Source organism: Pipistrellus kuhlii, unplaced genomic scaffold (assembly GCF_014108245.1).
Source record: "Pipistrellus kuhlii isolate mPipKuh1 unplaced genomic scaffold, mPipKuh1.p scaffold_m20_p_3, whole genome shotgun sequence".
In the NCBI taxonomy this organism is placed as follows: domain Eukaryota; kingdom Metazoa; phylum Chordata; class Mammalia; order Chiroptera; family Vespertilionidae; genus Pipistrellus; species Pipistrellus kuhlii.
The window spans coordinates 164,886,191-164,911,242 of NW_023425529.1; the positions used below are offsets into that span (position 1 = coordinate 164,886,191).

Sequence of the window (25,052 nt, forward strand, 5' to 3'; positions counted from 1 at the left end):
AGGCTCCATCCCCAGTAGGAGGCCTGCAAGAGGCAGCTGATCAATAATTATCTCATTGTTGATGTTTTTCTCTCTCCCCTTCTCCCTTTCACTCTGAAATCAATAAAAATATATTTTTAAAAAATTAATTAAAAAAAAAACACACCTTAAATGCCTGGGACTACCCACCATGACATGATCAGTGAGGAATTTCTGATCAGATCACCTTGTGAGGTAACTTTCCATAAAAACCTTTTTTCATCCACACCTTGTGTGGATAAAACACATATTCAGTTGATGGACATTTGGGTAGTTTCTACCTGTTGGGCTATTCTGAATAACTGCTATAAACATTGGCACAATTTTTTATGTAGATAGTTGTAGTTAGTTCTCTTGACTATATACCTAGGAGGAGAACTGCTGGGTCATATGGTAACTATGTTTAACCATTTGAAGGACTACCAGACTATTTCCCAAGGTGGTTGTACCATTGCACAGTGCCAACAGCAATGTGAGGGTTAGATTCTTAATATTAAGCTAAAATGTGCACTCTTGTACCTGCCAGTTGTAACAGCATTTATCTTGTCTCTGGCTGGCTAGAGCCAATCTGCTTTTTCTGTATCTGAATTGCTTCTGCCAGGTTTTGTGGTCCCGTAAAGTAATACAAGGCTTTGTATGAACATATGCTTTCACTTCTCTTGGGAAAATACCCAAATTGTGGAAAGACTGAAACTAAGGTAGGTGTATGTTTAGCTTTTTACGAAACTGCCAAACCTCATTCTAAAGTGGTTGTACCATTTTGCTAGCAGTGTGTGAAAGTTCTACATCTTCACCAACACTTGACATGATTGGTATTTTAATTTTACACATACTAGTGCAGTGGTCGGCAGACTCATTAGTCAACAGAGCCAAATATCAACAGTACAATGATGGAAATTTCTTTTGAGAGCCAAAAACCGACTTCTGTGCATGGGTCACGAAGTTTTAATTGCACTGTACGTGCACGCCCGCATATGATATTTTGTGGAAGAACCACACTGAAGGAGCCGAAGAGCCACATGTGGTTCGCGAACCGCAGTTTGCTGACCACAGGTGTTGGGAGCTAGCAGAGTTGAGGCAAGCAACTCAGTGTTAAGGAAATAGAATTAAGTTCCTTCTAGCAGAGGTTGTGTGGTGCCCTGAGGGCTTGGCCAGAAGATAAGATTAACCTGGGGTTTAGCATCTCCTGTCTTCCTGCCTCTTCCCCTTCCTGATCCTCCCCCCCTAGATAGCCCAGCCTTTGAATATTGCACCTTGGAATGTCACACCGCCTCTGGCAATTAGTCAATCCTGTGTTGCCATACCAAAGATCCCCATGCATGGGCGGCCCTGCCCCCCTTTGTCTCTGCTGTATAAATACAGCCATTTCAGAGAATAAAACTGAGGCTTGATCAGAACCTTGTCTTGCCTCCATTCTTTCGCGTTCCTTGTTTGATTCATTCTCTTAGGTGGTTCCTGCGTGCCCCCCGTTGTTGTCCCGCGGGTCGGGACACACAGGGTTTGTGGATGTGAGGTGGTATCTGAAAGTTTTAATTTGTATTTAATTTGTATTTCAATGATATTAAGCATCTTTCCATGTGCTAATTAGCCACCTGTGTATCTTTCCTGATGAAATGTTCAAATCTTTTGCCTATTTTTTATTAGGTTATTTTATTATTGAATTTGTTACAGGCCATTTTTTAGAAGTCAAGCTTTTCCTCCCCAATGACTAAAGTCTCATTTAAAATGAAAAAGCATTACTACTGAATTATACTTAAGAATGGTTAAAATGGCCCTAATTGGTTTGGCTCAGTGGGTAGAGCATCGGCCTGTAGTAGACTCAAGGGTCCTTGGTTTGATTCCGGTTAAGGGCATGTATTTTGGTTGCAGGCACATCCCCAGTTGGGGGTGTGCAGAAGGCGGCTGATTAATGTCTCTCTCTCATTGATGTTTCTAACTCTTTCTCCCTCTCCCTTCCTCTCTGTAAAAAATCAATAAAATATGTACAAGAAAAAAAAAGAATGGTTAAGATGGTTTTAAAAAATGAGGAAATTAATCCCACAGACAACAAAAGGATGAGAAAGCATTTTTCACAAAGGCACAAAATTTATGAAAAAGATTTCTTTGTTCAACTCACCACAAACTTGAAACAATACTAACTGTTCAAAGAAAAATCACTAGAACATGAAAGACAAAAAAAACCAATGACCACAACCACAACCTCTACGTTAACCTCAGAACCGAATGTTACTAAGCAACATAAAACACCCCATCTTTATGCTCAGCTGACAGTGACCCTGTGCTGCACAATACAGCAGCCACAAACACATGACTCCTGAGCACTTGAAAAGTGGCTGGGCCAAAATGAAATATTCTATAAAGTACACATTGGATTTCAATGACTTAGGATGAAAAAAATGAAGGCCTCATTAATAATGTATATACTGGTTACATGTTTAAGTGATATTCTAGATAATTCTGGTTAAATAAAATATATTCTTAAAATTATTTCCGGGGGTGGGGGGGGGGGTGGGGGAGAGACACACACACACACACACATCTATCAGGTCCCTGATTGGTTGCTGCCCACAAGCACCCGGATTGGGCCAGGGATTGACCCTGCAACCCAGGTGCATGCTCTTGACCAGGAATAGAACCTGTGGCCCTTCAGTGCACAGGCCAACACTTCAATCACTGAGCCACAACAGCCAGGGGACTCTCTTTACATTTTTTATAAGTAGGTATTATTATATAGGCTTATATTGTATTATACTAGAGGCCTGGTGCATAAAATTCATACACGGGGAAGGAGGGGTCCCTCAGCCTGGCCTGTACCCTCTCCAATCTGGGACCCCTTGGGGGATATCTGACTGCCTTTCGCAATCCAGGACCACTAGCCCCTAACAACCTCTGCCTGCCTGCCTGATCGTTCCTAACTGCTCCCCCTACTGGCCTGATCACCCCTAACTGCTCCCCTACTGGCCTGATGGCCCCTAACCGCTTCTGCCTTACCCCACACCCAGGACCCAGGATTCCCTCCTCCGGCTGGAGCAGGCACTCGGGACCCAGGCTTCCCTCCCTTTGGCTGGACACAGGCACCCAGGACCCCAGCCAGCTTCGCCCAGGCTGGCCACAGCTGCAGGGTACGGTGCAGGCTTATCCCTCTCCGGGCCACATGTGCAGCCACTGTCACCCAGACCATACAGCAGTCAGCTTGTCCCTCTCTGGGCCGCAGCCTGGTTGGTCCCCATTCCTCTCTCCCATGTTGAGTGTCTGAGCCATTACAGCATGATGGTGTGAGGGTGTGACAACCATTTGCATATTATCTCTTTATTATATAGGATTTCTACTGGGTAGCAGTGATCAAATACTTGTAAAGCAGACCCTGAAAATAATATATCTTTAACAGGTAAGAAAAAAATATATACTTTCCCCCCCTCCCAATTCCTCCAAGGTATGAACAAAATGATACAATACAAAGTGTTTGCCCCTGGAACTCAGGAGCTGTCTTAGGTTTGAGCTATAGTTCTGTTACTATTTGGTCTATTAGTTACTAGCTTCCCTGAATTTAAGTTTCTTCACCAGTTTTTGTCTTTTAATTTAAAAAGTCAAGAAAACTAATATGCTCCTACTTTTCACAAAGGATTATTCTAATAATGCAAATCCTGAGCTTATAGTTTAATAGGAGGTACAAACGAAACACACAACTATCATACAAGACAAAGAGTTCCAAAAAGGGAGACAAGCCTCTGTGATTGTATGGCATGCACATATGACATGTATGTAAGTGTTTTAAAGGTGAAACACTACCTTAAAGGGGTTAGGAAAAACTCCAAGATCTTGTAACTTTCCTAACTCTACAATTCTGTACTCTTACAAAGCATTCATCATGCTAGTGTAAGCATCATTATGTAGCTTATTGATACATGGAACTTAGGACATTTGGTCAATCCACCCATAAGTAAGCATAATGGTACATAAGATGTAAATGACATACCACAATGAGGCTCTTTTACTTGAAGAAACAATTCTGCAGTATAATTCAAGCTTAAATCTCTGGTTTGTATCTCCAGAAAGTAAGAGATTTTTTCAAATAAAAAGTAACTTTTTGTGATATGCATACAGACGAGAAGTGGTTTATTCTTTAGCAGAAAATAGCAACTTAAACTAAAATCCTGATAGACTAACCATGCACCCTTTTTAACACCATAAACACAAACAATCCCACAAAATACACAATCCCTCTACCCCCATGTCTCCAGGGGTGATGATTTACCGAGACACCGAGATGCTGTTATTCCAGTAGTACATCCATAAACTGGATGTTATAGAATAGTAAAAATCTAGGAAAATTCCAGAACAAGGGAATAGGGAAAGTTATACAAATAGTTAAACAGCAGTTTGCAGCCACCTAATAAATGCAATCTTCCCTAAACTTCAGACTAAATGGTTTGCACTTCTCCCCAACCAGAGGGTAACTAGCTTAAGGTCCTCAGGGAGCAGGCCCCTGCCATTCTCTTCCACATCTCCTCCTCCTAACCTTAAGGGATCCCATGAGACTTGCAACCATGAGAGCAAAGGGCAGCAGCAGCTCACCCTGTCTCCAGGCCCCCTCTCTCTGCCTTCCCAGTGAGCCAAAGCAGCCCAGTCTATTCTATCTTATTGCTTCTTCTATGCATTCCCTGTTTCGCTCTCCTAAGTATAGTTTTGCTGTGGTCAATAAATTCTTGCTTGCTTTTCTACACTTTGTCTTTTGATTTAAATCCTTCCCTTGCCCTAGCTGGTTTGGCTCAGTGGATAGTGTAGGTCTGCAGACTGGAGTCCCAGATTCGATTTTGGTCAGGGGCATATGCCCAGGTTGCAGGCTCGATCCCCCAGTGTGGGGCATGTAGGAGGCAGCCAATCAATGATTCTCTCTCATCATTGATGTCTCCCTCTCTCTCTTTCTCCCTTCCTCTCTGAAATCAATAAAAATATATTATGGGGGAAAAAATAACACAAAAAAACCTTGCCCTAACTGAGTCTCCCTGGTAACATCTTTGGACTGAGGGTTCTGCATCTCCCCAGTAACAGATACACATGATAACTATTATTTAGGTCACAAACTCACAAAAGTCCGCACTAAAAGACATTTATAAACAATTATGTTACATTATATAAACTGAACTCAAAGAACTCTATACACCTTGGAGACTATCCCATTTTAAAAGAAAATTGAGGCACAAGTACTGAACTTAGCTGTCTTTCTTGAGATAGGAAATTTTAATAGCATAAAGCGTGCTAGGAAATACATACATAGTAAAAAAATAAAAAATAAAAAATAAGAAATCAACCCCACAATTCATCCAGCCCAGGATCCTTATCTGTTAATGGCAAGAAAGAATGTTTTTTGGAAAGTGCTATTCTCCCCGATATCAAGAACAAAACCTCTGGGGTATATTCCAATACTATTAAATAGCTGTGAATGTTACCTCATCTTTTAAAAGCGTGTTCTTATTATCAGTCTGCTATTCTAGTTCTAGGGTCACAACTTTCCCATGTGTCTGAAAAGCTATGATTAGACATTTGCCCCCAATGTAGTTTAAGAACTAATTTGAGGCATATCTCCTAGTTCAGTGGTCAGCAAACTGCGGCTCTTTAGCCCCTTGAGTGTGGCTCTTCCACAAAATACCACGGACTGGGTGAGTCTACTTTGAAAAAGTGGCGTTAGAAGAAGATTAAGTTTTAAAAGTTTGGCTCTCAAAAGAAATTTCAATCATTGAACTGTTGATATTTGGCTCTGTTGACTAACGAGTTTGCCGACCACTGTCCTAGTTGTATTTCACCAGAATTTGGTGGGAAAGGTTTTCACATTTACCTGTCCAAACCCTTCAGTGTAAGAGTTTTTGGTCATAGATAGCCCTTCCACACATTTCTCCTGAAGACGACCTAAAGCAAGCAGTATAGTACAGTGGAAAGAACGAGCAGAACGAGCGCAATGAGCGCAGAGTTGGGAAATGTCTCCTCATCTCAGTTCAGCTCTGATTCCTGTACATCTGGACTGAACCTCTCTAGACCTTTTGCGGGCTCATCAAAAATGAAAAGTTAGACAAGATGACCTAGAAGTTCTCATCCTGACCTGAAAGACCTTGTTTTAACCTGCCCTTCAGCAACTTAATCATTTTAGATACCCTTTTCTAGTCCTTCTCCGGGGCTATATGTGTTTCTTATCTGAAGGACTTCTAATAGCAGACCGTGTCCCAATAAAAGTACATGATGACTATTAGCAGGATTTTTATTCTGAATCTCAAGCTACTTTTGACATTAAGGATTTATCCCAAAGATACAAAGGAGGGGGAAACGGATGGGGACATGGATTGGAAAAGGCTTAGCCATACAGTGAGCTGTGGGGGCTGGATGATGGCTATCTGATTTACTATTCTATCTACTTTTGAATGTTGCAAATCCTCCAGCATATAAAGGTGAAAAATGCAACAAAAAACACACACAACTAAACAAAACACGACATCACTGTCAAAGGGAGAAAAGAATACCGCACAGGAATTATCACAGGACTCTTTTCTACACAGCCTTTGGCATAAGGATAATTGCTGTTCACACCATTTCCCTTGGGTTTGAGATAGAATCTACAAGACCTGAAACTAAGCAAAGCCACTCAAAATCTGGCCAAAATTAAGGAAAATGAGCCAGAGAAGAAATCCTTCAACCGATCCCGGGGTTACCGATGAGAAGATCCACGGCAGGAGGGCATGGGCAGGGAGAGGCACTAACAGACACACCAGAATGGAACTTCCTTCCACGGGGCTGTGCTATTATGTTTCCTATGGTGCATTTCCCCCAACTTTTCAACTGCTGGAGTTAATCCCTATGCGAAACGGAAAGTGAGGAAGCAAACACGACCCTCTGGTAGGAGGATGCCTCGCAGGGCGTGGAATCAAAACGGGAAGGCAAGGGTTTTCGGGGGTTTAAAAAAAAAAAGGGGGGGGGGGACGGGGCTCCTTTGGAGAACAAGAGAGAATAGATATCCCCGGAAAGCCGAAGGACACAGGAAAGGAAACCATAGGCGAAGGCACTTCCTCGAGACGCCTAACCTCCCCCCCCCGCCCCCCAGCATCACAGCTGCACCCCCAGGCGGCAGGGGATGGAGCGCTCGGGGGAGGGGGGCTCCCCCGGAATCGAGAGGACCCGGGAATCCGTCGCGGGGGGGACCAGGCGGAGCGGGGAAGGCCCGGGCTCCCGGCGCAGGGGCGGCGGAAGGGGCGCGGACGGTTCCACTGCGGCCGCCGCGGGGCGGGACGCTCCGTCCGGCCGGGCTACCCCAGGAAGCCGCGATGGTGCCTCCTGACGCCGGCGGCGCGGCGCGGCGCGGCGCAGGGAGGGCGGCCCCGCGCCGCAGGCACCGCGCCCCGCACCCCGCGCCCTCTCGTCGGCTCCCCCGGGGACCGGTGACCTTCAGGGGGGAGGCGGCGGGGTCCTACTCACCCGCCGCGAGGATGCGAGGCTCCAGACCCCTCCGGTGCGGGCCCTCCCCCCTGGCCCGACGCCGCGGCCGAGGCGTGCGTCAGGCGTGCGCGCGCAGCCTTTGTCTACGCCGCTCTGACGTGACCCCGCGTCCCCCCCCCGCCCTCCCGCCGGCGGGTCTCACGCCCCTCGCCCTGGCGCGCGCCGGGCCTGATGGGGCGGCGGGGCAGCGGGGCGGGGAGGGGGAGGGATAGGGGCGGGGAAGGGGGGTGTCGCGGGCCGGGGCGGGGCGGGGAGGTGATGCCGCGTCAGCAGCCTGGGTGGGCGCGCCCGGGAACCGCCGAGCCGCCCCCTGGCAAGCGGAGCGTGGGTGGTTCTGTCCCAGGCGGGCGGTGCTGCAGAGCCTGGGACTGGAACTGCACCCCGAGGCCCGGTACCCCCCTGCCCCCGCATTCCTGCTCTAATAGGAGGCGCGGTCTCTCCATAGGGGTCTCCCCTGAGTTGCGCCTGAGCCCGAACACTGGCTCCTGGCCCTAGGTTTCGTTTGGTAGCGTCCGTTCTGGGAGGATGGTATCGGTCCCGATTAGGGAGAGGAGGCTGAGTCACCACGTCGCCTCGTCCTCCTGGGGATGTTGTGAGGATGCAGGGAGGGACAGCTCACGGTCTGGCGCTCAGGAAATGTTAGCTGCCGCCGCCACCATCACCACAGCAGCATCCCGGTCTCACCTGCCTTCCTCGGGAAGCCAAGGCGTGCAGGGGGCTGGTATGCAGGATCCCTCCCTGCTGCCACCTTCCAGGTCTACCCTCCATGTGGAGCTCGTCTTGCCACTAAAGGCGGGCTGGTGCCTGCTGGAGTTCGCACGTGGCTTTCTCACCATCTCTTCAGACTTCAATGCCTAGCTCAGATTTATCATCTCCCCTAAAATAGATCCTCCTTAAAAGGCGGTTGTTGTGGGTTTTTTTGCCTCCAATACCAAGCCCTCCCTTGCTTATTCCACTTACAAGTAGTCCATCATCTGCTCTCTCCTGTGTGTTCATGTTTACATTTTTTTTCACAACCTTTGTCATTGGTATAATTCTTTGCATGTAATAATTTTGAAATTTAAAAATGTTTCTCACATATTAGAGACCGAACAAAAATAGTGTTGATTGGTTCTTTGCCCAATCAAATAGTGGACTTAGTTATTGGGTACACACACACACAGAGTCTGCAAACATTTACTGGCACAGTCCCTAAACTTTACCACAGGAAGGCAATCAAACTTCCCTCTGAAGAGAAAACCAACAAGAACTGGCTTAATATATAGTTCCCTTAGGCTTCACATTTTTGTTTGCCAAGGTCAGTGATCTGGACAGATCTCTGGCATATTCATTTTTAGAAACGAGTAATACAAATGGGAAAGATAAAATGAGCAAGTAATGCTTGAAAAATTAGACAGAAAGCAGATTTATCTATAGAGAAGGCCCACTGCCTATATCATGACCAGGTTTATGTTCTACATTAAATTCCTTGTCACTATGAATTTGGACTGTCTTTAGATTATTTTTGAAGGTATTTTCACATTCTATAAAAAACTATGTGAATACTTTTTAAAAACCTCATGTAAGATAGTCCATTCAAAGAAGGGGATCAGCCCTGGCTCATGTGGCTCAGAGTGTCATCCTATGCACTAAAGGGTCATGGGTTTGATTCCCCATCAGGGCACATACCATGGATTGAGGGTTTGCAAAGGCAACTGGTGTTTCTCACCTCAATGTTTTTCTCCCTCTCCCTTCTTCTTCTTCTCCTTTCTTCTTCTCCTTTCTCCTCCTCCTCCTCCTCCTCCTCCTCCTCCTCCTCCTCCTCCTCCTCCTCCTTCTTCTTCTTCTTCTTCTTCTTCTTCTTCTTCTTCTTCTTCTTCTTCTTCTCTCTCTCTCTCTCTCTCTCTCTCTCTCTCTCTCTCTCTCTTTCATCAATGAAAAACAAATCCTTGGGTGAGGACTAAAAAATAATAATTTAAAATTTAAATCCTATAAAAAGAAAAGCAGAGGATCATAGTGTTAAGGTCTCATAGTGTTAAGGTCTCATAGTGTTAAGAAGTTTAACAACCCCCCACCCCTTCCATCCTAACTTTGAGCTCATTTCCGGAAACATGCCTTTACAGTCATTGTCTTTGCTGTGTATATGGCACATAGTACTGTTAACCTGGGAAGATACTCCTTAAGATACTCTTTCCTGTAGTAGAGTGCTGCCATGAGTATGCTGTATACCTTCTTTCCCTTCCACAGACACCATCCACATGTGCAAAGCCTCTGACATTCATTTAGAAGCAAATTCACATTTGCTTACTACGGAACCAGCAACACCGATACTCATTTCCAAGCACAAGGTGAAAAAAGGGCCCAAATTAACCAAAGGCATCTTTTTTGTTTTAAATTTTTAATTGTGGTAAAGTACATATAAAATTTACCATCTTCACCATTTCTAGGTGTGCAATTCAGTAGCGTTAAGTATATTCACATTGTTATGTAATCAGTCTCTGGACATTTTTTTATCTTGAAAAGTGGAAGCTTTCCATTGTCCCTCACCCAGCCCCAGGAAACCATCATTCTACTTTCTGTTTCTCTGAGTTTGACTACTATATCCTCATACTCATAGTCATACCTTTTATAAGTGAAATAATACAATATTTGTCTTTTTGTGACTGGCTTATTTTACTTAGCATAATGTCCTCCAGGTCCATCCCATGTTGTAGCATGTGTCAGAATGTCCTTCCTCTTAAAGCTAAATAATATTCCATCTTACGCATACACCACATTTCCTTTACTCATTCATCCTTGATGGGCATTTGAGTCACTTCTACCTTTTGGCTATTGTGAATAATGCTGCTACAAACGTGAATATAAAATATCTGAGATCCTGCATTCAATTCTTTTGGCCATATACCTAAAGTAGGATTGCTGAATCATGTGGTAATTCTATTTTCAGTATTTTGAGGAATTGCCATTTGAGATGCTCTTCTTTGGCATATGAGTCTAGAGTTGGGAGGAGAGAATTGGGCTAGTGATGCAAATTTGAAAGTCATCAGAATATGGATGATACATATGCTGAGTCAGATTCATACAAGCATGCTCAGACTTAAGAAGTAGAGACTTTGTAGTTAAGAGCAAAATGAAGACAGTTTTTAGTCCATTTCCACACTGTGGTCCCAATTTGAAAATACATATACTCAATTTTGCCAATTCACACAAGGATGAGCTAGTTTTGATTAATGACTTGTAGTAATCAAACCTACAGGAGACACTGATAATAAGAGAGGGCTCAGTTATTAATTTAGGTGGATAATGGAAAATGCAGAACCAACTAGAATAACAGAATCAATAGGTCAGCTTATACCCTTAGCAGTAGGAAATCTACTTAGGAAACCAAATCAACATAAACAGCTCAGCAGCTTCTGCATTGAGCATCTGTCCCCTGGTGGTCAGTACACACCATAGCTACAGGTTGGCCAGCTGCTTAGGCTTTCATATAGATAGATTTTTCATATTTTCCTAACACTTTCTCTGTGTCTCTAACATTATTTATTATTAGGGATTACCTATTTGTATGTTTGGCTCCCCTCACTGGGCTGTGAGTTTTGTTTTATTTGTCTTTGTATACCCAATAGTTTACATAATGTCTGGCACATAGCAATGGCTCAATAAATGTTTGTTGAAAAAGTGAAAACTCAGGATGACTATAAGAAACTTGAAAAATAATGTATGCGTTCAATAAAACCAGAGAGGGTCGGACCTGCATTGCCACCATCTGTCCATCATTCAGATATCATTGCTGACATGTACACATAAGGAACTATTTGACATTGAAATTGAGTCTCAGAACTGTTGGACTTTGAAATTGGGACTCAAACATTTTTTGTTATTATATGTTTATTTCTAGTCTGCAGTTGCAAGACTTTTTAAAGAAAAGAAATGCGGGGGGGGGGGGGGGGGAATAGATATAGAGGTAAAGAACCATTGAACAGACTGCCAAACTACAGAGGGAAGGCAGGGGAGGTTGAGGGAGGGTGCTGTAAGAGATCAACCGAAGGACTTGTATGCATGCATATAAACATAATCAATGGATACAAGACACTGGGCTGGGGGGTGGGGGGCAGACAGGTGAAGGCATATGATGGTGGGTAGGGGAGGCTGGGGGAGATCAAAGGAGGGGAAAAAGAGACATATGTACAATACTACTATTTGTAATACTTCAAACAAAAAAAACTAGTACTTAATGCATGAAATTTGGTAGACAATATAGGGGTATGTGGAAAAATAAGAAGGGTTTTTTAAGAGCAAAAATTGATATTTATCAAAGCTCACTGAATGGAAACATTACCTACCTAGGAAAGAATGTCATAAATTAGACCAGCTTATTTTAATCTGGATGTTTCAGAGGTCAAGGGAGTCCTTGGCCACTTTTGTCTTTTTGAGATTCTCACTATGAAAGAAAAAAAAAATTACAGGTTTATAGTTGTGGCATATAGTACACATGTGTATTTCCAAAGTGAACAATTTGAATAGAAAAGGGGGCAATAAACAGTGTGCTATTTATAAAATAAGGATTTATAAAAAACATTACATCAAAGTGCACTGTAGGCAATAAGACACAAATGTGAAATTCAAAGATGACTAATAAGTACATATTTTTTCAGTCCTGTTAGCTATCTCTGTGGTTGTGCGTGTAACTCGATCACTGGAGATAATATTAAAAGTCTCGATTCCAGGTCCCCTGTGACTGTGAGGCCTGACCCCCAAGATCTTCCAGGACTTTCCCTCCCCAGAGGCCTTGACCTGAGTTGCATTTTTTTCAGAGGCTGGCTGATGAGATTTTAAAAACCTTAATTTCAGCCGAAACTGGTTTGGCTCAGTGGTAGAGCGGACTGAAAGGTCCCAGGTTCGATTCCGGTCAACAGCGTGTACATTGGTGGCAGGCACATCCCTGGTAAGGGGGTGTGCAGGAGGCAGCTAGTCGATGTTTCTCTCTCGTCGACGTTTCTAGCTCTCTATCCCTCTCCCTTCCTCTCTGTGGAAAATCAATAAAATATATTTAAAAAAAAAAAACAAAACCCTTAATTTCATAAAACTATAGTACAACGCATTCCAGAGGCAAGTCACCTTTATAGTTGGCTACTCATGTTTTCTGTCGGTTTTTACCAGCTTTAATTTCTGAAGGTGACCTCTTTCTGATCATCCCTGAATGGAGTCAGGACTAAAAGACTGGGCAGGAGTGGGAGGAAACAGGGCGTTTTCAGGAACATTCCTTATCAGTTGAGGAAGCTGCCCTGTGTTCATTCTGTCCCTGGAAGCAGGCCTGTTTGGCTCCGGCTGTCTTTACCCTGTTAACATCTATCAACACACAGGGAGTGTCTGGGGCAGGGAGAATAAGAAAAGAAATATAGCAATGTTGCTTGCTTAACTACTATGACTGCATTTATTTAGTGTGCTACTGGCACAAACAAATGTAGCCCAAGAAGTCAAGGATCAAAAGATTTTTTAAAAATACATTATTAAAACAACACTTTAATTTAAAACTAGAGGCCCAGTGCATGAAATTCCTGCACAGATAGGGTCCCTAGTGGCTGCTGACCAGGGGTGCCACCCTTCCCCCGGCCACCTGCCTCCCCCGGCCCTGCCCCCTGGTTGAACTCCTGGTTGAACAGACAATTTGCACATTAGGCTTTTATTATATAGGATTTGTCCTCCATGAATAATAATCTGAGAGAATGAACAATCTTTGAGGTTAAAATCTTCCAAAGACTAAAGATTCCCAGGACACTGGAAATTGGAGCTAGAGGCATACATGGCACAAATACTCATGTATTACTCCAACCCATTTGTTGTGGGTGCCCCAGGTGTGGCCAGCCTAGGAGCCAGCAGTGCACATTGCCTGCCTCAGGATCTGTCCCACCCTTCCCAGATCCTGAGGCAGGCAAATAGTTCAGTATGCAGTTTCAAAACGATGTGATTGATACAAGGAAAGTGTGGGAACAAAAAATGTTGTTTATAAGAACAAAAGTCCAACTTCTGGGTCTAGGTAAATGACACTCCAAAAAAAATGTACTAAACTATATACATTTGAGGCAAACAGAGTTTTTCCAGATTCTTAGCTGATAAAGGGCTGAGGAGGTGGGGGTGTGGGGAGGGAGTGGTATCAAGTTTTTACAACATGAACAGTTGAGCATGCTTTAAGGAACATTGCTTTAGGCAGAAGCTGACAGCGCAAGATACCGTAATTTCAAAGACACAAGATAGTTGCAAGTATGTAGCCAGAAAATTAGCCTTTCCAGATGGAGAGGAAAGTGAAAGAGCACATTTTCCTGCCGTCTACCACAGTCCTTCAGACACTCTGCCAGGCCTTTTAATCACATATAAAAAAGCTTTATTGACGTTTCTTTGACACTCCAAAGGCGTCTCTGCAAACTGCAAAGGGCGCCATTCCCAGGTTTCCTGAAGGAAATCTCATCCCTCTGGTCGGGAAGTGAGACAAGATAGCAAGGCATGCAGGGCCTTCTGCGTAGTTAGGAGTTGAATCCTGTCTCCCTACTATGTGATCTGGAGCAAGAAGGGTCGGAACAAAGTTCCAGGCCAGGGGAAAACAACACCTCCTGCGCAAGGAATCCAAGCTTTGCCTGTGCGGCAAAAGTCACGCCCGGGGCTCACCCCCTCGTAGGCCCTCGGAGTTCAATGTCATTCTGATGTGTGAGCTGGGTACACACAACGGTTTTGCCCTTGATTACTGTTCCCCAAAAGCTGTTGAGCACACGAAAGAGAAGCAAGATAGATGGTGCCCACCGAGCTTGGGGGACCTGGAGGCAACGCCTCCTGTAAGGCAAAGTGGTAAGTCTCGCCTCCGCAAAACACCAGGCGTGGGAACACAGGGCACTTCTTTGAAGGAGCCCCAAGAATCAGAGGTGATGGCGCACCTGCACTGGCTTCTAGAAACCCAGCCCTTGCACCCGCAGGAAGGCTCCCTGCACCGCGCATTGCTCTGGGCACAAGCTCCGAGTCCGCAGGTACCTGGAGACCCGCGGAGTCCCTGCTGGGGACAGGGATGCCCAGTGTGAGGTGATTTCTGGGCACGGGAAACTGGACGCGGGATATGCGCCCTCTTCGGAGTCTGCCCACAGCCTCTTCAAACCTGTGCACCAACGTCAACGCGAGCCCCTTCCTGTCTGCGAACATCACTTGCTTCTTGGGTCTCAAGAGGTCTTGCCAAGCAGGAGGGAAAGGATGACTGGGACTGCAGCTCCCCGGGTCCAGACTGGGACTGCAGCTCCCCGGGTCCAGCCTGCGGGAGCTGCTCCAGGGTGGGCTGTGGCTGAGGCAGAGGCGCATGGGGCAGTGCACAGAAGGCGAGCTGGCAGCACTGGGACCTTTGACAAAGGAGGAAGGAAGTGCCGACGAAGGGCAGAAGGACCAGGTGTTCTCAACTGCAGCCTGCACCTCAGTGCACACCTCCCTGTTCACAGGTGTCTAAAGACACTGGATAAAGAGCAGCACAGGCTCCCAATCGGGAGTGGCTCCATGGTTAAGCTTGGAACTATGAAACAGAAGATCATGGTTTGATTCCCAGTCATGGCACATGCCAGGATTGCAAGCTCCATCCCCAGTAGAGGACACCAGTGTGGGTATGCAGGAGGCAGCTGATCAATGCTTCTCTCTCATCATTGTTTCTATTGCTCTCTCCTTTTCCCTTCCTCTCTCAAATCAAATATATATATATATATATATATATATATATATATATATACATATATATATATATATACACACACACACATACTAGAGGCTTGGTGCATGAAATTCATGCACTGAAGAGGGTGTCCCTCAGCCCAGCCTGCAGCCTCTCCAATCTGGGTCCCCTCAGGGGATGTCAGACTGTCTGTTTAGGTCTGATCAGGCAGTCGGACATCCCTCTCACAATCCGGGACTGCTGGCTCCCAACTGCTTGCCTGCCTGCCTGATTGCCCCTAACTGCTTCTGCCTTCCAGCCTAATTACCTCCAACTGCCCTCCCCTGCAGACCTGGTTCCCCCCTCCCCCCAACTGGCCATCTTGTGACAACATGGGGGCAGGCATCTTGTGGCAGCCATCTTGTGACAGTGTGGGGGTGGCCATCTTGTGATTATGTGTGGTGACCATCTTGTGACGATGTGGGGGAGGCCATTTTGTGATGATGTGAGGGTGTGAGGGTCAATTATATAGGATACCAGCATAGGAAAAAAGTAGCAGTGGGAGCTCTCAATTCTTGGAGAGAGAAGCACTTATCCCACTCAGGTCCAGGCAGCAAGCATGGCAGAGAGGTCAGTGCTTATAGTCTAAGACTAGTGTCCCCAACAGGAACTATGTATATGCTCCTGACCCCCAGTGGCACAGAGGCGCCTTTTATGTCTTCTACCCTGGTTGGGGAAGTGACAAGAAGTGTGACTCGGACACTTTGCCCCAGGCCACCAGCACTCACCCTGGCCAGGCAGCTATAGGGGTCACTCCTGAGTTACTTGTGGTGGGGACTCTATGATCAGGACAGGAAGGACAGTGATGAAATGGAAAACCTTTTTAGTCGTGAAGCAGACAGGCTTCGAGAAATGAGAAGGTTCCCAACACACTGCAGATGATTTTTTCAGAATTCTTTTCTCTGCCCTTTCTGTAAAGGAATCTACTTTGTTGCTTTTCCTACTCTTATGTGCAACCCTTTTCTTCTCTCTTTAAAAAATATATATATATATATATTTTTTTATTAATTTCAGAGGGGAAGGAAGTGTGAGAGAGAGACAGAAACATCAATGATGAGAGGGAATTGACTGGCTGCCTCCTGCATGCCCCACACTGGAGATTGAACCCACAACCCAGTGCTCCGACCGAGAATGGAACCATGACCTCCTGGTTCATAGATTGATGCTCAACCACTCAACCATGCTGGCTGGGCATCTTTCTTCCCTCTTATCTCCATTTCGTGGAGTCTTCCCAGACTTCTGTTACTACCTTCTAAATTTCTGTGTTGATTGACTCTGCACTAGTGTGAGTGTGTGAGTGCGTGTGATCCAAAACGAGAAAGCATTGGGTGTGGCATCCATTGACCAATGTATAATAAGAGCTCCCATAGGTCCTTGGGCATGGATCTCTGGTTCAATCAGTTTGTGGCCAACGTGGCAGGGTCACAGGATGCAATGAGGAATCCCACCTGGTGTGAGTACCTGGAAGGCACTCCTGGGCTCTGTGTTGCACCTGGTCAGTTTGTCTCGGGAGGTGGACCATTTTCCTGGTGCTCTTACCTCCGGCATCTTTCTCAGTCTCCTGTAGAGACCCAGGTCACTCTCTCTTTCCCTTACATCTTAACGTACCCCAAGTCCTCAGCCCTCTATATTTTCTACTTTATACCTTTCCCTTGGATGGCCTTATTCAATATTGACAATTATTCAGTTACTTTCATAGGCTAACTCCAAGTCTATATCTTTACCCCAGCCTTTCTCTTGTACTCCAGAGTCCTTGGTAGCAGTTTTATTCCTTGATCTGAGTGGTGGTAACACTGATGTGTTACCTGTGTAATTTTCTGAATGTGTGTTTGACTTCAATCAACCAAAAGTTTATTTAAAAAGAAGCAGCAAGGAGGTAAAATTGTGAGTTATATAGAGATTTGGAGAAAATATATAATATATTTTCATATATATATATATATATATAATATTAAAATATATAATATATTTTCACTTAATATCAGTATATTATAGATGTAGCTCATTTCTCATCATGGTGCATGGTATTCTGTCATGTTTCCACCTTACTCTATGCAGACATTTAGGTGGTTCTCTCTCTCTCTCTCTCTCTCTCTCTCTCTCTTTTTGCTAGTAAAATAGTGTAACTAACATTCTTATATATACAGTATAGATTTATGAGAGTTTCTCCATGACACATATTTAGAATGAAGACTGTTAGTTCAAAGGGTATGTACATTTAAAATTTGGGTAGGTCCATATAACAGGAGATCTTTGAGTAGTTTTAAGCCAGGGGACAACATCTGAATTTCCTCTAATTTCAACCACTTGAAGGTGCAGAGTCCCTTGATTCCCATCTGAAGAAGATGTGTGGACATTTTCAGGTGGGTAGGACTGCACATCAGAGCACCAGGTAGACCAGGAACCCCCATAGGGCTGGCACTGTCTTCTCTGTCAGCTGGTACCTCTCAGGAGGCAGCAGACCTTGGGGATAAGGACTGACCTGGTGGGTAGGGTCTCCCAGCTGCCCTGGGACCTTAGGCCAGTGAATTCTGTTTCAGGAATCGGTTTTCTGAAATGTCAGATCCTGGGTTGAGTTAAATTGGAGTGTTTTTTTGTTTTTTGTTTTTTTCAAGTGTTTCCTTTATAAGCAATGGATCTCTTTGTCGAATGTATGTCTACAAGAATGTTAGTTGCACTAGCAAAGCAGATCGGCTTCGTAGAAAAGGGAATGCAGGACCCATGCTATCTGACTGCTCCCATGTCAGGGACAAACGGAGTACAGTTGTCTGAGCCCTCGGCACAGGGCTGGAGCAGTGCAGCAAGGCAGAGGAAGGCTGTGGTTCTTGCAGAGGCTCCACAAGGTACCCTGACTCTCCTGTTCAGCCATCAGATCCCAACACCAGCGGCAGACCCACTCCAGAGACCAGCTCAAGTGCAGCCCCTTCCTCAGCAGAGGGGCACAGCTGGGGCACTTGGGTGCGATGGGTCAGCCCCCCTCAACTCTCCTGCAGCTGACAATAGGAGAGCCCCCCTCCCTCGTCTCCCGCACAGCTCAGAGCTCAGCGGGTCCAGTGAAAACACTCACCAGATTGTTTGGGTCCTTTGGGTTCTGAAGTAAAAGGGATTTGCCCTCAAACCCTTCCACAATATTCCCCAAATTTCCCACATTTCTCTCCCACTCCCCCACCTTCTCAGGCATAGCTCCATAAAATTAAAAAAAGCCGAGCACCAAAGACCAGCGGGTGAGCAGGAAAGGAAGAGGGGAAAGGGGACAGGGCAGGACACGATTTAGTTAGTTTCTCACTTGAAATTTCTCTGAAAAATTCCGGTCTATCTTGTCATGATTGACAGGAAGAGGGATGAGTTGGTACACAGGCAGGTGGGGGCAGTTTGGGGGAATAGGAGCCCCTGGTCATGGAAAACAGGGGTGTGATGCGCTGTCCCAGGAGGGGAGGAACTGCCAGAATTAGCAGGTCCTGGCTTCCATGCTGGTCCATCAGCCAGCACTTCTCAGGCTTGGAGGGGAGAGGGGGTAACTGGGTGGGTAGGGTTCCCTTGTCCCCTAAGTCAGCCACCCTGGGAACTGGGGTGTCATGCCCATCTTAGCGATGAGTGAATGGAGACCCAACGTGAGCCGCCCGTCTGGTTCCCTGGGCTGTAGACCTGAGGAGTCAGGAAGCACGTCTGTGGGTGAGACCTCAGTGTCCTCATGACATCAGAGAGGGCTGGACTAGAAGGTCTTTAGCCTCAGCTCACGGACCACCCTTCTTTGGAGAGTCTGAGAGCCTGGGGAGTCAGCCAGCCAGCGCTGGGATCCCAATTCCACTGCCTACCAGTCCTGTGATGGGTGTCCTACCAGTTCTGTGACGGGTGTTTCACCTCACCTTTCTGGACTCAGTGTTCTCTTCTCAGAGTTCATTTCTGTTCTGGACTCAGAAATGGGTGATGCTAAATGACTGCTCTCGGGCCAGGAACAAATGGAGTACAGTTGTCTCAGCGCAGGGAGGAAGGCTGTCGTTCTTCAAGATAAACTTACTCTATGCAGCCACCAGGCCCCTACACAGATCCCAGCACCAGCGGCAGACCCACTCCGGAGACCAGCTCAAGCGCAGCCCCTTCCTCAGCAGAGGGGCACAGCTGGGGCACGTGGGTGCACTGAGTCAGCTCCTCTCAACTCTCCTGGGAAGGAGAACATTATGAACCATCTAGGGTTCCTTGAATCTCACCCCCTATCTCTGACATGTCTCCCCCAGCACCTGTTACTTATTGGGGAGAGGCGATATTTATGTGTTATAAATAGTAAATGTCAGATTTGACTCTTGAAATCCTGTTTCTTGTATGGTCTGGTATATATATTTATATATATATAGCTCACTTCCTGTGCCCATCAAAATGAGATTTAGAATCTCACATTCCTCCTTGAATTCAGAAATCTTGCACGGTCATTGCTATACCTGGGAGAAGGGAGATGGGAGAAGGGCCAGCCACCCGCCCTGGCTCTTGACACCCCAGGTACCCCTTACTCAGAGGAGAGGTTCATTTCAGCACCCTTAACCTGGACAAGGAGCAGGGACAGCCCCTCGGAACTCCTGTTCACAGGCATCGCCACACCTCTGGGTATGGAGGTGGCTTTCAAAACCACAATCCCAGCACCCCTTCCTGTGGCTGCCTGTGCACAGCTCCAGAGGCAGAGGAAACATTATCTTCTCTTGTTGAGGTTTCTTTTGACCAACGATTTAGGGACTTGGGTCTGTTAGGCAAGCCTCTGGAAGTGCATCGGCACTAAGTAGGGAAAACAGCATTAAGAGATTAAAACGTACATGTGGAGAGGATGAGGCCAGAGGAAGATCATTTGCAAATGGACCAAGGGCAGGCAGCACTTTCCATCCTCAGGCCCCGTGATTATCCTTTACCAACATTTGAATCCTCCTAGGATCCTTGTCCAGGATCTGGAGATTCCTTCTTTGCTTGTTTCTTATTAGGGGAAGATTTGTGATACAACTTTTAAAGCTATAGCTGGGCCTTGTTCCATAAACAATGCTCCCTATCATCTAGAACACATGTGTCAAACACAAGGCCCGCGGGCCAAATCCGTCCCGCCAGGCCTTGCAATGTGGCCCGCACCGTGCTGTCATCACTGCACTCCGCTGCGTTTCCATCACAATGACAGTTTATGACTGTTCAGTAAACCATTCGGCCCGCGATTTAGGCTGGATTTTAGATTTTGGCCCCTTCTCTGATTGAGTTTGACACCCCTAATCTAGAATGTCCACCCGTCCTGCAGCTCCTCATGCAATTGTCTTTAAGGCAGAAATTTCCCAGGAGGCTGCCAGTCCCTCTATCAACTACACTGTGGCTGCTCCTGCCTGGCTGGGCCTGACAGATCACAGGTGAGCTCTGGGTTGCCAGGGTGAGACCATAATCCTGGCCAATGCATGATCCCATTGTAGGAAGCAGATATAGGGTTAAGCCTCGGACTGACCTGCTGGCAAAGTTGCAGACAAGTCCCAGCTTGGAGGGCACAGTCCTCTAAGTATAATTAAACTTTATCTTGTAACTGCTCCCTCGATCTTTCCTGGGTAGCTAGTGGGCTGTGCGAGGGGCAGCAAGTGCTGCCAAAACAAATGAAACTTACAAGGACATTATAAATTACCTTATTTGTCCCTGACTATAAATAAAGCGTCAGTTTTGCAGGCTGGATCTGTTCTGTGGCCTCAGCCAGGCACAGAAGATCCACCTAGACCCAGCTTATTCTCTAGTCTTTTTTCTTTATCTTTCACTGGCCCTCCCTCAGGCTCGCTGAACTCTTGGCTATGCTGGCGAGACACACCCCATAATCTCCCTTGCTGCCCAAGGTAATTTCTGGGCCCTTGTGGTTCTGAGGCTCACAGTCTCAAACAGTCACCAGCTTACATGCTCAATTGTGTTGTTACCTATGAAACCTAAAAGGGAAGCTGTACCTGAGCCTCTAGAGCTTGTACATGTGTCAAACACAAGGCCCGCGGGCCAAATTCGTCCCGCCAGGCCTTGCAATGTGGCCCGCACCACGCTGTCATCACTGCACTCCGCTGCGTTTCCATCACAATGACAGTTTATGACTGTTCAGTAAACCATTCGGCCCGCGATTTAGGCTGGATTTTAGATTTTGGCCCCTTCTCTGATTGAGTTCGACACCCCTACTCTAGAGCTTGTAGCCCCTGGGATCTACTAATACTTCTCACCACACGGAAGAGATACACGGTCTTGTGCTGAGTGTATTTCATGGAGGGTGTGGTGAGAAGTATTAGTATTAATTAGCATACTGAATGTTTTCAATCTGGGTGAAAAAAAGACACTGCTCTGCATTTACCCCCAATACCCACCCTGTGATCAGGAACTAAAGGTTTACCACCTGTATTTGGAACACTGTCTTTTGGAAATATCCTTTAAGATCAAGGGCCAGAAGAATTGCTTGGCACTTTTGAGTGACCTCCCTCTTTTCTGATGGCTGCAAATGTCACCCAGACACTCATCAGGTGGACTCTGCCAGGAAGGCCTTTTCAGGACAGCCAGAGCTGAGGATAAACACTGGTTCCTGGCAGCCCAGGGCTTCTGTGATAGCGCACAGCTCCCCAGGAAAGTAGTTATCTAAAGTAAAGAAAGATAAGGCTGTAGTTGGCCTCCAAAGAGAAAGAGAAGTGCCCATTCCCAGGGCTAGGCCAAGGCCGAGAAAAAGGCATGGGCGTCCGATGGGTTTCTCCTGCAGGGATATGAGGCTCCTGAGACCCAACCCTACATGTAGGAATCCTATATAATAAAGAGGTAATATGCAAATTGACCGTCACTCTAACACACAAGATGGCTGCCCCCATGTGGACACAAGATGGCTGGCAGGGGAGAGCAGTGAGGGGTGATCAGGCCAGCAGGCAGAAGCGGTTAGGGGCAATCAGGTAGGGAGGCAGGTGAACAATTGGAAGCCAGCAGTCCTAGATTGTGAGAGGGATGTCTGACTGCCTGGTGAGATCGGGCTTAAACGGGCAGTTGGACATCCCTCAAGGGGTCCCAGATTGGAGAGGGTGCAGGTTGAGCTGAGGGACATACCCCTCCTTCCCCACCCAACCCCATGCATGAATTTCGTGCACTGGGCCTCTAGTATTTAATAAGTCTTATGCCCACTATATGGCCACAAGGGATAATTTATTGTGTCTTTGGGTTTCCAATGGCTCCAAATGCATGGATAGTCAACAAGAAGGGGCCACATTTACATCAAGGGTCTATTGTAGCAGCCTTTTAAAAAAAATTCTATTTTTACATTATATACATATATATTCATTTTGTATTTGTATATTATACACATTATATATATAACATATTACTTAATATATAACGTATATTATTTATTACATACTAGAGGCCCAGTGCACAAAATTCATGCATGGGATTGGGGGGAAAATTATCCCTCAGTCCAGCCTGCACCCTCTCCAATCTGAGACCCTTCGAGGGATGTCCGACTGCTTGTGGCATTGGGCCTAAATGCGCAGTTGGACATCCCTCTCACAATCCAGGACTGCTGGTTCCCAACTGCTTGCCTGCCTGCCTTCCTGATTGCCCCTAACTGCTTCTGCCTGCCAGCCTGATCATCCCCTAACCACTCCCATGCCAACCTGATTGATGTCTAACTGCTCCCCTGACAGCCCATTTGCCCCCAACTTCCCTTCTCTGCTGGCCTGAAGACCCCTAACTGCCCTCCCCTGTAGAGTTGATCACCTACAACTGCCCTCCCTTGAAGGCCTGGTCCCTCCCAACAGCCTTCTCCTGCTGGCCATCTTGTGGTGGCCATCTTGTGTCCACATAGGGGCAGGATCTTTGACCACCTGGGAGCAGCCATATTGTATGTTGGAGTATTGGTCAATCTGCATATTGGTCTTTTATTAGATAGGAGAGAGGCCTGGTGCATGAGTGGGGGCCAGCTGGTTTGCCCTGAAGGGTGTCCCTGATCAGGGTGGAGGTTCCCTTGGGGTGGCCTGAGCGAGGGGCCTGTGGTGGTTTGTAGGCCATCCATGTCCCCCCAGCAACCCAAGCGGAGGCCCTGGTATCTGGGATATATTTACCATCTACAATTGAAACTTTGTAGCCCTGGAGTGTAGCCAAGCCTCCTGCTGCTCTGTGGCAGCAGCTGTTTGGATTTGTTTACCTTGTATAATTGAAACTCTGTAGCTTGAGTGGAGGCTTAGGCTGGCTAGGGCAGGCGGAAAGCTTGGCTTGACTCCTTTGCCGGGGAAATGCCTCCCTCCTGCTCTCTGTGGCTGTAGACATCTTGGTTGGGTTTATTTGCATACTTGCTCTGATTGGCTTGTGGATGTGGCTTTTGGGCGTGGCTTTTGGAGCAGAGTGATGGTTAATTTGCATATTATTGTTTTATTAGGTAGGATTATATATCATATAATTACACATTATATGGTATAATATATATGATGTACTCAAACTTATTCATAACAGAATAGAGAATACTCATAATCATCAAATACATGTTTTTGCAGCTGCTTACCTTTTCATAGCTGGTATTTATAGCTACCATCTTCCATTGCCCATTTAATATTCCCTTTGTTCTTATCAAGCACCTCAGCAGTTTGTGTTTCTTTGCCTGGTTGTTTTATTTGTAGTTTTCCACTGACATCAATCACAGGGCATGGTAATATTAAGAAACATGCTAAAGAATTTCCTGAATTTCAGACATCGTCTTCCTAACCTCCATTGCAGAGTAGCAGAAGGAAGCCTGAGTCCAAGTAACACCAAGGCTATAAAGACGGTGCCTGCTTTGGATATAAAGATGAATAAAACTCAGGGGGGAAAAAAACCTCTGGGAAAAACAATTAAGACTTTTCCCACCCCTACTCCCACCCCACCCTCACTTTTCTCTGCATTGAATCCAGTTAGACAGTTCTAGCAGAGGCTGCCCAACAAGCAGCCCAAAGCATCGCAGGCATGAAGCAGGCTGTGCTGTCCCGCTATGGGTATGTTTGAATAGACTGCATGTCTACCCAGACACCACAGCTGAAGATACCCAAAGGCTAAAAATTAAACTTACACTAATGCCACCCATTCCCACATTTTTGGTGTGAACCTCACATCCTCAGTCATTCTCCAGAATGCTTTCTCTAAAGATTATAATAATGATAATATTAAATAATGATAATATCAACATGCTTGATCAAGTAAGTAGACAAATAAATCCCAACAAGCAGTAGCTAATTGTTAGATCAATGAGGCTGAAAACAGTGTCTCTTGATGTTGTAATCTCCCAAATGGTATGCCAATCTTCATGAACTCAATTGAAACACATATAAATCTAAAAAAATGAAGTAAAGTCTGGTATTTTATTATATGCAACTCTAAATTACTATGCAACAAAGGACAGAAATAATACAGACCTAGAAGTATATATCTTATTTTAGAACATAAATATAAAAGCTATTTACTAAAACACTATTTTGGAATCTACTGGAATATTACACAAAAAGGACAATCCATTCTGACCAGTAGGTTTTACTCTGTGACTGTGAGGGCAAAACACTAAATAACCCCATGACTTTGATAACTCTCTGTTGATTTTAAAATACAAGTATATAACACACTCAGCAAAGGAAAATGAGAGTACAACATGAAAAGGAAAAATCTTTCTCTCTTCACCTGAAACCAAATCTCTCACCTCAAAGAGATGACTGTCTATATATCCTATGTCACATGAAGAAAAAGGAACGCATTGGTATATTTTAAAGTTTTAAAAGCTCAAAGCAAGAAAACATTAGGGACTCTGCAAAGAGACATTAATAACGTGTTGTACTCCATCCCATCTGCACCGTCTTCTCTTTTTCCC

At 45.7% G+C, this 25,052-nt stretch overlaps 1 protein-coding gene across 3 annotated transcripts in view; it reads right to left on the reverse strand.

Moving 5' to 3' along the window:
• The window catches only part of GPAT4 (glycerol-3-phosphate acyltransferase 4), a 39,199-nt gene extending 31,571 nt beyond the window's left edge, over positions 1–7,628 (reverse strand). Inside the window, exon 1 of one of the 3 annotated variants that reach the window (XM_045588858.1) lies at positions 7,480–7,628. The gene's annotated coding sequence lies outside the window, so the exon portion shown is untranslated. Of the gene's footprint in view, positions 1–7,447 lie in introns of all 3 variants that reach the window. The other 2 variants (XM_036455393.2, XM_036455392.2) reach the window with 2 other exon arrangements.
• Between the last annotated feature and the right edge of the window lie 17,424 nt (positions 7,629–25,052).